This window comes from Marmota flaviventris, chromosome 17 (assembly GCF_047511675.1).
Source record: "Marmota flaviventris isolate mMarFla1 chromosome 17, mMarFla1.hap1, whole genome shotgun sequence".
NCBI lineage: Eukaryota > Metazoa > Chordata > Mammalia > Rodentia > Sciuridae > Marmota > Marmota flaviventris.
This window is the reverse complement of record NC_092514.1, coordinates 11,476,606-11,493,517: the sequence shown is the minus strand read 5'-3', so window position 1 is coordinate 11,493,517 and position 16,912 is coordinate 11,476,606.

Here is a 16,912-nt window from a genome sequence, read left to right as displayed (position 1 = left end):
ACCCAAAGGAACCTTAAGAGAGTCAAAGAAGGAGATTTGGGTCTAAAAGCACAGACTCAGAATGACAAATTTTACACAAATCCTTTAGGCCACATGACTTTGAAGATGAAAGATAATTACAGTCACAGGAATTCGGGTTTCCCCTAAAAGAGAAAAAATAAAATAAAAAATAAAAAAGGAAACAAAAGAAAGAAAAAAAACGAATTCCTACTTGGAAGAATCCAGATAGAACACAGTACCACCAACACTTTGATTTCAGGCCACTGGGGCTTATATCATATTTCTGACCTACAGAATGTAAGATGTTAAGAGTTGCAACGTTGGGCTGGGGATGTGGCTCAAGTGGTAGCACGCTCACCTGGCATGCTTGCACCCCGGTTTGATCCTCAGCACCACATACAAACAAAGATGGTGTGTCTGCAGAAAACTAAAAAAAAATAAATAAATATTTTAAAAAATTCTGTCTGTCTGTCTGTCTCTCTCTCTCTCTCTTTTAAAAAAAAGAGTTGCAGTGTTTTAAGATACTCTGTGATGATTTGTTACAGCAGCCACAAGAAGGTAATGCACAATATAAAAAAACTCATTGGCATTAAAAGTAGCCCTGTCCATGTAAATATTAGATCACCAGTAATCAGTTATGCATTTAATAACAATCTTGAGAAAAATTATGAATGATTTATTTGTTCATGTAGTGTGGCTATTCTGACTGAATCTGTAATCCAATCAACAAAGTGCAAAAAAAAGAGAGGATTAGGAAATCAGAGTCATTTGAATCATCCAATGGGTTTTAGAATTAAATACTTTATTTAATCAAAATGCCTATTTTCAGTCTCATGACAATCTAGAAATAATTAATTCAAAGCAACTAAGCAGAGTAGTAGTTCCAGCAGTAAAAGTTTCCATCTGCATCCTAACTCACACTGATTTGCTTTCTAAACTTGAGAAGACCCTTGATCATTGAGTTTACTTAATGCAATGGATTTTTGTAATCACTATTTTCTCATTTATGAGGAAACATCCTCCAGAGAATTATAATCTAAATTATGTTTGAAATGCAGCTTGGTACAGTGGCTGAAAGACATGTGAAACATTATCATATCAAATCGCTCCTTCACATTTGAATCATCTGAAATCTTTGAATTTAAAGAAAATTCTTGCACATGTATCAGCCTGATCTACTTTTTATTCTATTCTTGGAAACAGAGAAGTGTTTTCCTTTGGGAAGTATGTTCCAAAAACTTGTGAACACCTTCTGAAGCTTATCATTTATTTATTTTTTCTAAGAAGGTGCTATAAATCCACTTGGTTAAATTTTGGAGATGCACCTGCTCAGATGATAACAAAATAAGAAATGATGTTTGAGGACCTCTTAAGAAACAATTGTTCACTGTATCCTCTTAAAATATTTCTGGTGTCTCCCCAAAAACCTTTAATTTTAAAACCTAAGACATATACCACTCAGTCACAGTGCATAGACATGTCTATTTGATGATCCCAGTCAGGAGAGGTTTCTCTCAAACCAGGAGAAACCTGGTTGCCTGAAATTCAGAATCTATTCTTCTCCCTCTATTTACTTCCATTCTGATTAACTATTCTTAGGTCATACCATTTTATTATTTTTCAAATGTTTGCCTGCTCACTCTAGGGTCCTTTTATACCAAGTACTCAGTCTATTCTGTTTAAATGTACATTGTTGACTCTCATATTTCTTACTTCCTGGCTATAGGTATCAAAACATTTATTTTGTTTTTGCTATGCTAGTTCATCCATTATTGACTAACATTTACATTGTATTTCACAATGAAAACTCCTCTGAGAATTTAAATTGAAATCTCCTTCTATTCAGTTCTTTATAACTATATATTACATGAAAGTATATAAGAAAAATTGGAAGCTAAAAGTAGAGACTTCTGATTGCCACACCCTTTGCCCCAGCTATTCATCAGATACTCATTGAATACTCATTGAACACACTACCAAGAATTCAGTCAAGTAAGAGAGATTTCACAGCTAAATTCTTCTGAATTTTCCCCTATGTGCTGTTGTCCAACCACAACTTCAAAGTCCACTGAACATCATTCTCTTTATGCTGGTCATCATCTCAAACATCACATGTCTAAAAACATCTATCATTCTTCTACTTTTTTTTTTTTTTTTTTTTTGTGGTGCTGGGATTGAACATGTGAGGCAAGCCCTCTACCAACTGAGCTATATCCCCAGCCTATCTCATTCATTTTTTTTAAACAACTACTAGTTCTTACTCTTTTATTCTCCCATCTTACTGATGGCAGTATAATGTCTGAAATGGTCACAGGGAAGCCTTTGAAAAATAGCGAGGTAAACAGTTTTGTAGGACATGACATACATTTCTTTTTGAGTCATCCATATCAACCTTTTTTGAAAGATTCCATATTTTCCCTCTATCTATAAATATCATCCTAAGGAGGATTTCAAATGTCATAACCTAGCTTTCAGAGGCAGGCAAGAAACAGAGGCTAAAGAAAATTACCATCCTTTCTCTCTGGCACACACAGGTCATACATTGAAAACAGGAAAACTGGGATGTGAGGAGGAAAAAATCCCTATCTTACCCCATCATGAGGCTGTCTGGACTAAAATGCAATAAACCCTGGCTCTTATTTTCAACACAGGCTCTAATAGAATAAAGCTATATACATGCAATTAAAGAGAAGAAGCACAAGAAAATATGACAATTCAAAATTAAGTTAAAGTATTCCTGCTGTCAGAAACATGTTAACATATATTTTGGCCATGCCAAAATCATTCTTAATGAATTTGTGGCTTGGACCAATGATTTCTTTTTTCCCCTTGCTTGAGTTAAGTTGTATTCTTGGTACTTGCACTAAAATGCATTAATACATGAAAATTATAATAGAACTGAACAATAGGATGTGTATTTTTGTTTAATATGTAATCTAATTTGACACTATTTTGGGGTAAAGAAGTGAGTTATCTATTAGAGAAGACAATATAGATTAAGAAAGGGAAAAAAGGGCAGAGGGGGAAGATGGATGGGGAGATAGCAACAAAAAAGAAAACATAGAAATAGAATGAGAATTTTAAAAAGATAATGTGAGAGCATATAGTAGTCTATGCAAGATTCTGGCTAAGACAGTAAGAGCAAACACAAGGTTTTCAGAGCATAAGAAACAAATAAATAAAATTTATACATCATTAATAAAAGTGCCAGAAATATTTGCAGGCAAAGTAAAGCATTCTGAAAATAATAAAAGATCATGAAGAAAGGGATCAACAACTTATCATACTACTGTTACAAGTAGTAAATGCAACAATGAATAACTGCATAGTAATATTCCAAACAGAAACATAATAATAATATATTTATTATTTTAATACATCATAAAGTACACAGGGTATATTTTACTGCTTATAATTATGCTTCAATCAACTCAAATAATTTGCATATAATTCTTACAGATAATATATTCAATCACTATCAACAAAACACTAGGTTGCACTAGCAAAATTATAAATTAAATATCCTTGGCTGGTGCTGATCTATATACAAGTTGGTATTGATAGAAATGTATTGTGGAAATCAGTGATCCATATCTATTAACATACAAGTCTGGGACCTAGATTCAGCAATTCTTATGAAATGACTTGAAAAAACTATTTCAATTGATTAAAATTTATATCAATGCCCATTTTACACCAAATCATGTCCACCAATAGTCCTGATGCTCCCCTTTCTTTCTTGCCCAAAACCAGTAAATGTTAATTACAAAATAAATCTCTATTTTGTCTTTATCTCTCCATAATAACTGCAGTTGCCTTAGTTCATGTTGCTATGGCCTTAACAACATCTTCTTAGATTTCTTTCCTGAATTTTACTGCATATGCAGTGTACTTCCATATTACCATCAACATCTAGCAAAATAAAAATGTGATGATTTCCCTCCTTTGCTTTAAATGCTCTAAAAAGGCACCACATTTTCCACAGAATTCAAACCAACCCTCTCATCATGCTCAGCTTTTCCCTCATGAACAGCCACATTTGAAACACTTTCACATCATTTCTTGCCCCTCTTAAATCTTTTTTCTATGCTTCCTCAAGTGCTTTGAACATCTTAGAATTTTGCCAAAGGTCTGTATTGATTTGTGCAACCATTCCTTGCAAATGCAGTTTCCTTTTTAGTGTATCTCTTCATTTTTTTTTTTCTCTAAGAGTGGATTTAAGTTCCTATCACTACTTATGAAGAACAGTAATTCCCTACTCCATAACACCTTCCTAGTGGTTCATAAAAATCCCTATCCACCTGCATTTCAAATTCCCTGGACCTGTCACTGCTGTATTGGAAATATCTTTTCAATTCTGAAACACAACTTTCACTTAAGGTATAATAACTTATAAAATTTTGTGTTGTGCTTATCTAACTTCAAAATTGTTCAATCATGAGCTCCTGGTTGTATTCCAATGTTTAAAACACAAATATATCCATTGGTGGGGTTCACAAAGCTTTGCTTAATTTAATTAAACAAATTTAGTAATTGACTGGCTCATTGTGTTACATTTTCCTACAAGAATGATGAAATTAAATTTATTACTATACATCTGAGCAATTAAATACTTCTAAACTATCAAAGCATGCATTTTCTGTTACTATGTCAGTTCATCTGCCAATTATCGCTCTGTTAAGCTACACACACCTGGAATTAATTTAGTCTTGGATTACTGTGACAATTTCAAACTCTTTTCTGTGGTACATTATGAGCAATTGAGGAAATTACAGTCTGTTCTCAATACTTGGTATTCCATGAAAAGTTTCTGAAAAGCTGACAGTTTGGAAACTAAGATTCCCTGTTGAGAATTCAACCATGAAATCAACAACTATTTTGAGATGTTGAACTATGTGCTTTGATCTTAAAACTAACATGTAAAAGACACAATTTTTCTACTAGTCAGGCCTCATGTTGAGCTCTAAGGTGATGTTTCTCAAAGTGTGATGTTTGGAACTCCTAAATCTGATTCACAAGCATTTTCCTGTTGAAAATGGGAATTCACACATTTGAATAAGACCCTCTCCTGCAGTTTCGGAAAGGGATTTGAGAGTCTGATTTTCTCTCTTTTTAGTAACTATTATTCTAATTAATTGTGATAAACACTAAATATATTCTGGCTTTAAGAAAATTAGAACTACAATGAAATCTGTTCACTGTTGCTCACATCTGGATGACACCTTCTGAAGGTAAACTGCCCTGGAGGTGGACCCTCTTGCTTCCCCAGTCTAATTAAGAAACTCCAAGTCTGCCTCCTAGGAAGCACTTAAAAATTAAAAGCTATAGTTATTACTTCGTTTTATTTAGGCAAAGTCAATTCTAAGAGAAATTCGCCAATCTACTGAATTATCATATTTTCTTTTATTGAATTGTCAATTTTAATAAAATATGACATTTTTACTTCATAAAAATTTTTTGGTATTGCTATATGTAGTATACTATAAAAGTAAATGACTGGGTAGATGTAGATGCTTCTATACAAACTTTTTGTTGTTTTTATTTTGTTTTGTTTTTCTCTTTTGGTGATACAGAGCAAATCAATATGACTCTCTTCCAAGTCAGAATATTTCACACTTGCTCGCCACTCTCCTTGAAAAATAGTGACCTTGACCACTCTATATCATTTCTTTAAGGGTGGTTTTGTCATCTCTGAAATAATAATATACATGGCACAAGGTATAAAATATTAAAATAAAAGAACTTCCAGTCTCCAGTCTTTCCATTCTATTACTTCCTAAAATTATTGTTCTAGCTTGAATCACTTTAGTCATTTCTCCTCCTTTGATATTTAATCTTGACCTTAACTATCTGACAAGGTGCCCATAACCCCAGAGACTCTGGAGGTTAAGGAAGAAGGACTAGAATTTCAAGGACAGTCTGGCAATTTAGTGAGACCCTGTCTAAAAAAAAATGAGTTAAAGATGGCTGGGATATAAATCTGCAGTAGAGCATTTGCCCAGCATGTGTGAAGACTTTGATTCAATCATTCAATCACTACAGTACATGTGTGCATGCATGGGCACGCACACACCTACTTCCACACACATACTACTTGGTTTTATTTATTTTTATTTTTATTTTTTTAGTTGTAGATGGACACAAAACCTTTAATTTATTTACATGTGGTGCTGAGGGTTGAACCCAGTGTCTCACATGTACGAGTCAAGCACTCTAAGCTACAACCCCAGCTCCACTTCTTGGGTTTTTATAAACTCTACTGAGGACAAAAAGTAGTAGTGGCAGAAAGTTAGTATAAGAGAAAAAAAAAAAACAAAAATAACATTTTAGAGATGATACAGGGTAGTTTAAAAAACATATTTTGGGAGAAGTAAGTATGTAATAAGCATGTATAGAAGCATATTACTTTGGGAAAATGTATTTTCTTCATAGTCTCCAAGAAATGAAAGCAAGTAATTTGAATATGTGGAAATTTCCTTTATCAGATGGAATATTATTTTGACAAAAGTTTCTATCTGGGAGTCAAACATGTTTCATAGTGTCACATCCATCACAGCCTCCTGGTCACAACCTGGTGATTCAGGAAAGATATTCAGCACTTTGCCCTGACAAAGCAGAATTGTATTCAATTTTATTTTTCTTTTCTTTTTTTTTTCTCCTCTTCCAAAATCTTGTTTTGAATATATATTTGCTACTCATTTCCCACAGTTTCCCCACCAATAAAGGATTAGGAGTTTTGTTGCTGTTTTACTTTGCAACTCATTGGTTTCACTTCAGTGATTACCACTGACAACCTAAACCCATATGTGATCATCTTTGCATTCAGCCAGGGCTTGAGAATATTTTCTTGGGAATTGCTCACCTTTGACAGCCCACCCTCCCTCCCTCTAGTCTCCCTTTGATTTATGAAGCTACTTTAACCAAGAATGTGGAGTCCAAGTCCTGAAATTTAATTTTGACATTTTATATATGTGTGTGTGTGTGTACACACACACACACACACACACACACACACACTAAGGCATTTTTTTGGTTTTCTATTTTACTCTTTTGCTTTGTAATGAGACAAGAAAATAAAAAGTTTTGTGCATTTTCTTTTAATTTGCAAGATTTCCTTTTTTTCTTATGTTTCAATGAATTGATTTCAAAACAATTTGGAAAACGGTATATGCATTTTTCTATGTAAATTTTCTTGTGAATTATTATAAACTCTTTCTTTTTACATGAAATAAACACTTATGCATAGGTTAAATTTATAATAAAATGCGAAGAAGCAAGTAAATTAGCTGTTGACCTGTTTTAATAAAAGAAAGCAAAGCAACAACAAACTAACAGCATAGGCTCTACCAGGAGGCTTTTAAAAGCAAAACCCAAAACTTCTCGGAACATATTATATATTTTGTTATCTAATATTTATGTAGCAAGAACGACCTGTACTTATCCCCTACTTGAAAACAGCTGCTGGAAGAGAATTTTATCACCAATTCTTTTATTTATTGAATGATTATACCTTAATTGTTTTTTTTAATTTAAAATGACTGAAAGTTCTTTTCTTAAACAAAAATATCCCCAATAAGTTAGATTTTAAAACATCTGCATTTCTGATTTGTCTGAAACCATTTGGAGTATTGCCTTTTATCCTTGCTGTTCCAAAATACTTCCTTTCCTTTCCACTGAAACGTATACTCCCTCAGCCATTCTTTATCCTGTATTGAGTAATTGCAATGTCCTTCTTCAGGAATTGAATTAACATATGTCTTAGGTTATAACCCATTCAACTTCATCTTTGTAGCTCCTTGAAAGTGACACTATGAGAATGAATAATGTGTGTGCCACTATGTGCTTGCCCAGAGCTTTCACCCCCAGCCCAGTCTCATTGAGGCGCTTGCTCGATTCTCGGTTAACATTCTTGATGTGTCAGAAAGCATATTCAACACCATGAAACACTTTCCTTGGCTATGCAGGTACATCTCCTCTGTATCAAAGTGGCTGCTATACTAGCTTGTAATCAGGAAACCCAGCTTTGGACCTCCAATTTCATCAGTTCCCTGTGACAGATGAATGAATTTCCCTTTTCCTCTATTTTCCCATTCTAAATGTACAGGAAAAGATGGTACTCTCCTCATGAAAGTGCTGAATTAATGAAATCAGACCTTGATTACTCTCCATAGAGATATGATAAATTATAAGGGAACTGTTCAATTATTAACAGTGTTGGAGCTCACCTCTTATATTACTCCATGATCCCATCCATCACAGGTATTTTCAAATATATATTATTCTTAGCACTCATAAGTCTTACATCAAAATTAATTTTCCTATGCTAACATTCTTACATCTTTAACACCCATTTTTATTTCAATCCAGCAAAAGGAATCTTCAACTTTTACTGAAAATCATGTTGTGTCATTTCTCAATAGCTGAACTAGTTTGAAGGAAATCAAGATGATTGAATGAGGCTAGAACTTGAAGAACCTGACTTCTTAAAAAAAAATCATGTTCTTCACTTGGTTGTACTTAATCTCTCATCCTAATGTAGCTTTTGCTCTACAACCCAGGGAAAATTTTCCATGGTTTATCTGCTTCTCCTGTACTGGGGATGCAGCTAAATTAACAGAGCATTTGCTTATGGTAGGCTAGGCCTCAGGTTCAATCCCCAAATCCACCCATAAATGTTCAACAAATTGACTTTTCTAGAAGCACCATTTATTTACCAGAATATTCTCTTTGGAATTCCTCACTACTCAAATTTTGTAAAAATTGTAAATAATTCCAAGAACTGGTGGAACCAGAAAGCTTATCACTAAACTATTACTTATGATAATATGAGTGGGTATCTTATGAAGTGCTCATTTTATATTTTGGTTGTTAGAAATATTTTACCTGGACATTTTTTCCATTAGTTTCTACCTTTGAAAGTAGGATGACTAGCATTTACCTTTGGACCAGAATCTTTCATAGTTCTGTAAAGATAGAATGGGTTATTAACTATGGGGATACATCTTGAAGAGGGAAAAAATGTGTAAAAGGACATTATGGCAAAGATCTGCCCAAGTTTTAGCTTATAATGGCTGTTAAAATTAGATTGTTCTTTTTTTCTATGTATGTATTCATCTGAAAGTTTACCAAGGAGAAGAATATTTTTTTTTTCTGGCAGAAAGGTGGAGGTTATTAATGCAACCAAGTATGCCTCAAGTATGTACAGTCTTTGACAGAGCCTGAATGATCAGAGGACAATAGGAACCATGAGAAAAAAGTCATCTTAATGATCAGAAGCTCCTGTTTTCAGACCAAAACTACGTCATAGGAGAATGGTGGTATTTTATGCCTAGAATCCACTTATTTGCATAGACATACCCTGGGAAAAACAGATACAAATCTGTGTAGTGATTTTATAGTTTTCTAACAATGTCATCTGATCCTTTGTGTCACAGGCAGTTTTTTGAGTGATGTACACACTGTAGGGGTCATGCAATATGTTGTATGACAGGAACACTTTGACCGTAAAATAGGTACTATTAATAATTTTACCCTGCCACCAAAAGCATAATTCTGTATCCCATTGAGTGACTGAGGGGCAGGCAGCACCTCTACTTTTTTATCCTGGGAAACAAACCTGGCCTTGCATGCAACTGCAAACCAGGTAATTCTTGGATGACAGAATGCGTTTTGGCAGTCAGTGCCTCACACCCTGCAGAAGTAGCTGCCAAAAACACTTTGGCACGACAGGTGCAAACCACCTGGGAAAGGACTAGATGTTCTGCTCAATTGGCCAGAGGAACTTCTTTTCTAATGATCTCAAAATAGAAAGTCAGAATGACCTGATTTTGTAGATTTTTACTACTTATACCAAAGACTTAATGGGAGGATACTGAATAATCTTGCCCTGACAGTATTAAAATATATTCTTCTAAGATTGTATTTTATCTTCATCTTAAAATTCTCAGCTTCTGTTGTTTTTTTTTTCCCCCATTAATCTAAATCTTTTTTTTTTTTTTCCGAATTTTCCCTTAGGAAGTTCAGTGCATTGGGACTGTATGTAATATTTCCCTCTAATTATCTTTCTTAATTGAATTGAAAGTATTCCCCTACTCAATTGTCCAATTATTAATTTTGTAACTGCTCTAGATCATTATTTGATCTCAACAATTTCATTTAGTAGCATCCATTCACTAATAAAGTTCATTAATCAATTAACTAGTAAATAAAATTCATAATATTAAAAAGCATCACTTTTAAAATACAAAATGATTATACTTTTAAACTAATCAAATCATAAAATAGACAGCTCTTAAACACCTCCAATGTTACCAAATAATTGAATATGTGGAGTCAAAAGCTAAAAAATCACTTGGCAAAATAATAAGTGCCTATTTGTATATATTAGTGAAATATGTAATTATACCTCTAAATTTTGAATTTAAACATTGGTTTTCTGAAACATTAAATTAAGGTTTTCCTATGATACATAATATTTGGAATTTGATATGTTGCACAATTTATTTACACATCAGTTGTTATAATGTATAAAATAGAGGCAAATGCTATACAAAGTAAGTAAATGTTAACACCATTGAACCAAAGAGAAAAAAAATCAGAAAAGTGTTTTCAACAACTATTTTATTTTTTTTCTTTTCATTATTGTTGTGCTACAGATCTCTGTACTCCTGATTTTATTTATATTTTTTCTTTACATGAATGTATTTGGTTTTCTCCTGACTTCTCCAATGCTTCCTAAACTCTGAAAACACATATTTTACCTGTGCTTTGGCAGAAATCTTTACAAAGTGAGCTTAATGAATTTTGGTAATAAATTTATCACTTACTGTATGTTAGATATTTCATTATACTGTTGCTTCAGTGATGTGGATACATGTTGATAAGACAGGAAAGTTTGGAGCATGGCATGCTTGCAGCACTGGGAGATTATTGAGAAACTAACAATAGTGGAAATGTCTTACTTTATAGAATGTGACAGATTCCTCCTTTATGATTCTTTCATTCCAGTGAGTGAAATGTACATTCTGACGAATCTAGACATTGTTCTGAGAAGCCCAAATCCTCACATGCCATCCAGAAATATTTCAATTTTGCAGCCAAAAAAAAAAAAAAAATGTGGAGTCAGTGTAGTGCAGAAACAGTGGTGAGATTTGCCTGAGACAATCTACATCTATTTCCCACCTGTGGGTTAAGTAATCTCCACAAGAGCTCTATATTTTTCTTTCCGTATCAGCCTAGTTTAAAGATGAGGATATTAGGGTAGTAAACTTACTTGAAACTACACAAGGACCTGTGTAGGAGGCACAAGGAGACTACACAAGTGGACCTGTTCCGACAATCAGTCCCTGCCCCTAAGAACTTGAGTCTTCAGGACAGAGGCAGGATGAAGAGGGCAATTTTGTTTGTACACAAACAAAAGGCCTAAATTTATAGAGTATTCTTATGGATCCATTATAATTGTCTTAATGAAGATTAGCAAATTGTTAGGATTCAGATATGAGGTTACCCCAAAACTCGTGTTTGACAAAATGTAAGAATGTTCAGAGGTGATTAGGTTATGAGAATTGTAACAAAACTAGTGGATTAACACAATGATTATATTAATTGTGTAATAACTACAGGTGATAGGTGTGGCAAGAGAAAGTAGATCACTGGGAACATGCTTTCGGGGTCTGTATTTTATCCCAGGTGACATGGACTCTCCCTGCTTCCTGGTGGCCTTGTCCTGAATGGCTTTCTTCTGCCATACTCTTTTATCATGATGTTCTGCATCACTTGTGCCCATCTGCTGAACATCTGAAATGGTAAGTCAAAGTAAACTTTCAATCCTATAAACCATTCTTAAATAACTTCTTGGTCACAGTGACGCAAAGCTGACTAAATGGAAGTGGGATCATTGCTACAACTAACTTGATCACAGAGTTTCAGATGTTTTTGGAAAGTTTTGGAGTTTCTGGAAAGAATTTTGAAAAGATTAGGGAAGCAAGCTAGAGAAGCTTTGGAATGTTGTAGGAGATCAGAAGAATGGACAGAATATAGGACTGTGGAAATTAAAAACTGAGTCCATGAGGTTTCAGAGGTAATGGATGATTCTATTGGAAATTGGCCTAGAGGTCATTTATGTTATGCTCTCTCAAAGAAGTTGTCTATATTCTACTCATATACTAGAACTTTTTATGAGGCTCAATTTAAAGGCAATAGACTAATTAATCTACTGGAAGAAATTTTAATTCAGCAGAGCATGGATATTTGTTCACTGTGATGATCAAAAGTAGAAAGCGGAATATAAAGATTTGAAAACACCTCACAATTTGGCCAGTAAAGTGCAAACAAAACTGGGGCAAAGAAAGATATGATTGTTAAAGAGATTATGGCCACTGAAGAGATGCTGAATAGTTTAACAGAACAGTAGGAAAGATGGCTTGAGGGTATTGACAAGACCACCCACCACAGGCTCCATAGTGTAAAAGTAAAAATTTCTTTGAGAATAAATCATGGAAGCACCCTGCTTGCACAAGGGCAAGGGGTGTAAGAATATGTGTCACTCTCCTCAACTACCCAGACAGGCCAAAGCTGCTATGATCATTGTCTCAGGAGGTGTTGCCGGTGCTCATGTTGGTGGCAGACCTTGGTATCAACCACATGATTCTGGTTCTTCAAGAATGTGGGATGCTGGATTTAGGGATCATGAAGGCTTCCACTGAGATTTCAAAGAAAGCCTAGGAGGGCAGGAAAACTGTAGCAGAGTTAGAGTCCTTGTGGACTTCCCCGGAAAGGATGGTATGTGAAGATTTGAGAAGAAAGAGAAGCTGCAGTGGAGAATCCCAAGATGAAGAGATGCCAATAGCATGGGACATGCTTGCAAGGAAGAAACAAAAATTGAGTTTAAACAAGTTGAGATGCCATATGTGCTGTAAATAGCAAGGCCTTAGGGACTGAGCTACTCAAGCCTTTGGAGAGAAAATCATAAGACCATGTGCCCCAGGAGCAAGAAAAATTGTTTGACCAGCAGATTTTGGTCTTGCTTTGGTCCCAAGCATTCTTTGTTTTTTAATAGTTTTATTTATTTATTTTTATTTATTTTTTTAGGTGGAAACAATATCTTTATGTTATTTTTTATGTGGTGTTGAGGATTGAACCCAGCGCCCGTGCATGCCAGGTGAGCAGGCTACTGCTTACACCACATCCCCAGCCCCCAACCATTCTTTCTATGTCCTTATTTCTCCCTTGTTGGATGAAAATGTTTACTCTGTGCCATTATATATTGGATATATGTAACTTGGTTTTTATTTTTATAAGAACTCACAGTAAGAATTTACCTTGATTCTCACAGGAGACTTTGGACTTGGATTTTAGAAGGAGGCTAAAAATGTTAAGATTATGGGTCTCTTGAAATGGGACTTAATGTATTTTTCATTGTGAGATGTGCCTGGGCTTTGGCAACTAGTAACTGAATGCTATGATTTAGATATGAAGTATTCCTCAAGAGTCTCTCTGTGAGGCAAAACAAAAAGTTTCAGAGGTAAAATGATGAGATAATTGCAACCTAATCAACGGATTGGATCTGTTGATTAAACCCCTATTAGAGATTACCTATTATTAATTATAAGGAGGTTGAGAGTCACTGGAAGAAGTAAACCTGTGGAGACATAATTTTTGAGTTTATTTTTTCTCCCTAGTGAGCAGAGGTGTCTCTCTCTGCTTTCTTGTTGCCATATTCTGAGCTGCTTCTTTCTGCCATGACCTTCTGCCATGATGTTCAGCCTCAATTCAAGCCTTTGTTTATGGAGTCAGCTGACTATGTACTGAATCTCTGAAACTGAACCCAAATAAACTTTTCGCCCTTGAAGTTGTTCTTGTTTGGTCTTTTGGTCACAGTGTTGCAAACCTGACTAAAACACAAATATTTCCTATGAAAAGTTAGGTAGCAAATACTTTAGGTTTTATGAGCCATATAGCCTCTGCCATATCTACTCAATCTTTCAATCATTGCCTTAAAAATACATGCAAACAAATGAGTATTGTATAATAATTATCCCTCACTTATGGAAATAGGCAACAGTGTGAATAGGGGCTGATGGCCATAGTTTACCAACCTCTGATACAAATTTATATTGAATGGCTAGAATTAACATTTATTTTTCTTTATTACCTAAAATATTTACCTGGAACTCCCTGACCTTGAAAGGAGAGCATGAGCAAGGGCAAAAGAAGCAAAGAAGCATCTTCAAGGAAGCAAAGACACTTATTTTGACAATGCATGCAAATATATGATTGAATTTTAATTAAACTTAGTGTCAGAACCCTGAGGGGGAAAAAACAAAAAGGATGAATTCAGGGAAAGGACTGATTGGTCTGTTAGTCTATCTAGTGTATTTAGTCACAATGAAACTGGGGTAGAGATTTCTTCAGGAATTATTAATTTCTATTACTTTCACTGCCAATCCACACAGATGGAGGGATGGTGCTTCATGATCCACAGACCCAGATATTTGTAAACATTTGATTTAATGAAAAAAATACAAAACATTTACATGAATTCTCATTGAGTTAATGATGAAGTTCTATTTGTATAAATGCACTAAGGTGGTCAAATTTGTCTCTGGTACATCTGTTTCCTTTAGAAAACCAAGGGACAGGAAAAAAATCACAATAAAAGTGTGTCCCCTGCAGAAATTTTATGACATTTGAAAGCATGTTCAAGAATTGCCAGAAGTATTTAATGACACTATCTAGACAAAGAGAGAACTGGTGGCATTTTTATACATGTTTGCTGATTTTTTACTATTAGAATAGACACTTTATCCTGTTTTGCTCCTTCTTTAAGTGTTTTAAGCACTTCCCTAATTAAGAAAGAGAAAAAAAGGAACAACAACAACAACAAAAGGCTTACATGAAACGTTATCTTGTAGCTCACTTTTTGAAAAATATGTAAGTTTAAAAGCTAGCCATTAAATGAGGTGAGAGACTCTGATACTCTGAGTGACAGAATGCCACCCCATTTATTTGATAAAAATTAAACTATTGCTACTTTCCATGTGCTGCTTCTTTGGCACCATCTGAGTATAGCTATAGGAACAAGGAAAACGTTCAACATTCTAATCTACAGACATTCATGAAGCAAAGGATAATTGAATTTTAGAAAGTCTGTGATCATGATCATACAATAAATAAAAAAAGATGTGTTTGAATATTTTCCAGTTTGGTGCTCAAAACATTTTTTTTCTTTTTTTGGTTGTGCTGGGGTTTGAACCCAGGGCTCTGTGCATGCTACGAAAACACTTTACCAAAGATCTATATCCCTACCCTGGTGCTCAAAATATTTTAATTGAAGTAGAAAATGACTGGGAGAGCTGTATTTTCAATCATTTTTTTATATAAATAAGGTAGATTGTTTTAGCCAATAGCCAGGATTCATGAAATCCTAACAATACTGTCTTGCTCCTCGCCTATTCTCCATAATCCACCTAACAGAACAAGTCTCCAGCAACTAGATAAAATCTTGTCAAATGTCTTGAAAATTCTAATCACTCTTCAGAAATAGAAAGTCCTGTGACTAATTTAAATCAAAAAGAGTCTTAATTTAATTATTTCAAAGCCCAGTCCCATGGAATTTTTAAGGAGGCTAAATTTTACTTAGTTTCAACAACTGTCCTTCCAGCAAAAAGGACTTATTACAGTATAAAGTTTGGAGACCAGGAAGAGGGTATGATTAAACTCTTCTATTCTCTGTCCTTTTTACCTCTACTAACCAACCTTTAGTTCTGGCTCCCCAAAACTGAAATATAGAGAGGGAGGACTGAAAATGCAGGCAGAAAATACTGGTATATTTATTTAATTGGTATCATTATAAATTAGCTGCCATCATCTGAATGTTGCTTCTTATTTACACAGTATCTAGTAACTAAAAATACCTACAGCCTCTCTTTGCTGAAATCTTGATTCTTCTACTAGGCTCTGTTGGACAAGAGCTAGTGTCATCTTATTTAAGCTCTCTCTTGCATAAGGCACCAGAAACATCTGTGTAACCCTTTGACCCAGTAAACTTTTGAAGTGCAGGTTTACTCAACTCAACCACCTTCTTCTAGCCTCCTACTAGAGTAGTGATCCTGGAGTAGGCCGTTGCTCACCTTTCAGATTTTCCGGATGGGAGAACCAGAACTCTCCATCCCTCTCCACACTCCAGGAGACACATGTTTAGAACTTTGCAGGAAGCTCGGCTATAGCTCTTTCTCCTCTCTCCCTCTTTCTCTGCACCCTCCTCTCCCAAGAAAACAAAATATTTCCTTTTCTGATCTTTGCTATTCTCTTTCCATGAATGAATAATTGTCTTGACACATAAAGGTTTTATATCTAGACTTTTCTCAGATATCATTTTACAAGTTTTTACAATGCTATCTGTCATCTTACTTTGATATCTGATTCCTCAAGGTTTTGAGGAAAATTTTCCAATTATAGCAACAATATTTATTTACTTTTAAAATATTTTTTATTTTATTATCTTAACATTTAGGTTTTCTTATTTTTATTTCTTTCTTTCTTATTTTAGAAACTACAATATTTCTTCATTTAGGGCTTCAGAAGTTACTATTTTAAATATTTGCAAAAGTAGCTGATGTGGTCAACAACTGAATTATATTTTTTCTCCTGGTAAGAATTCATTGCTCAGTTCAACATAAAGTAGTTGTTACAGCCCTTAATGTATCATGGGAGAATATCTTTGCACTATTTCAATGCCCATCACTTGGCAAACAATACTTTGAATTACATTTTCATATTATTTATGATAAATGAATGAAGATATTGTAAAGTTCTGCAAATCTTTCAAACTGTCTCAAAATATTTTAAAATTCGAAAGTACTGAAGAGTTAGTAAAATGAGGAGAAATTTAATTTGATATGAGTGTTCTACT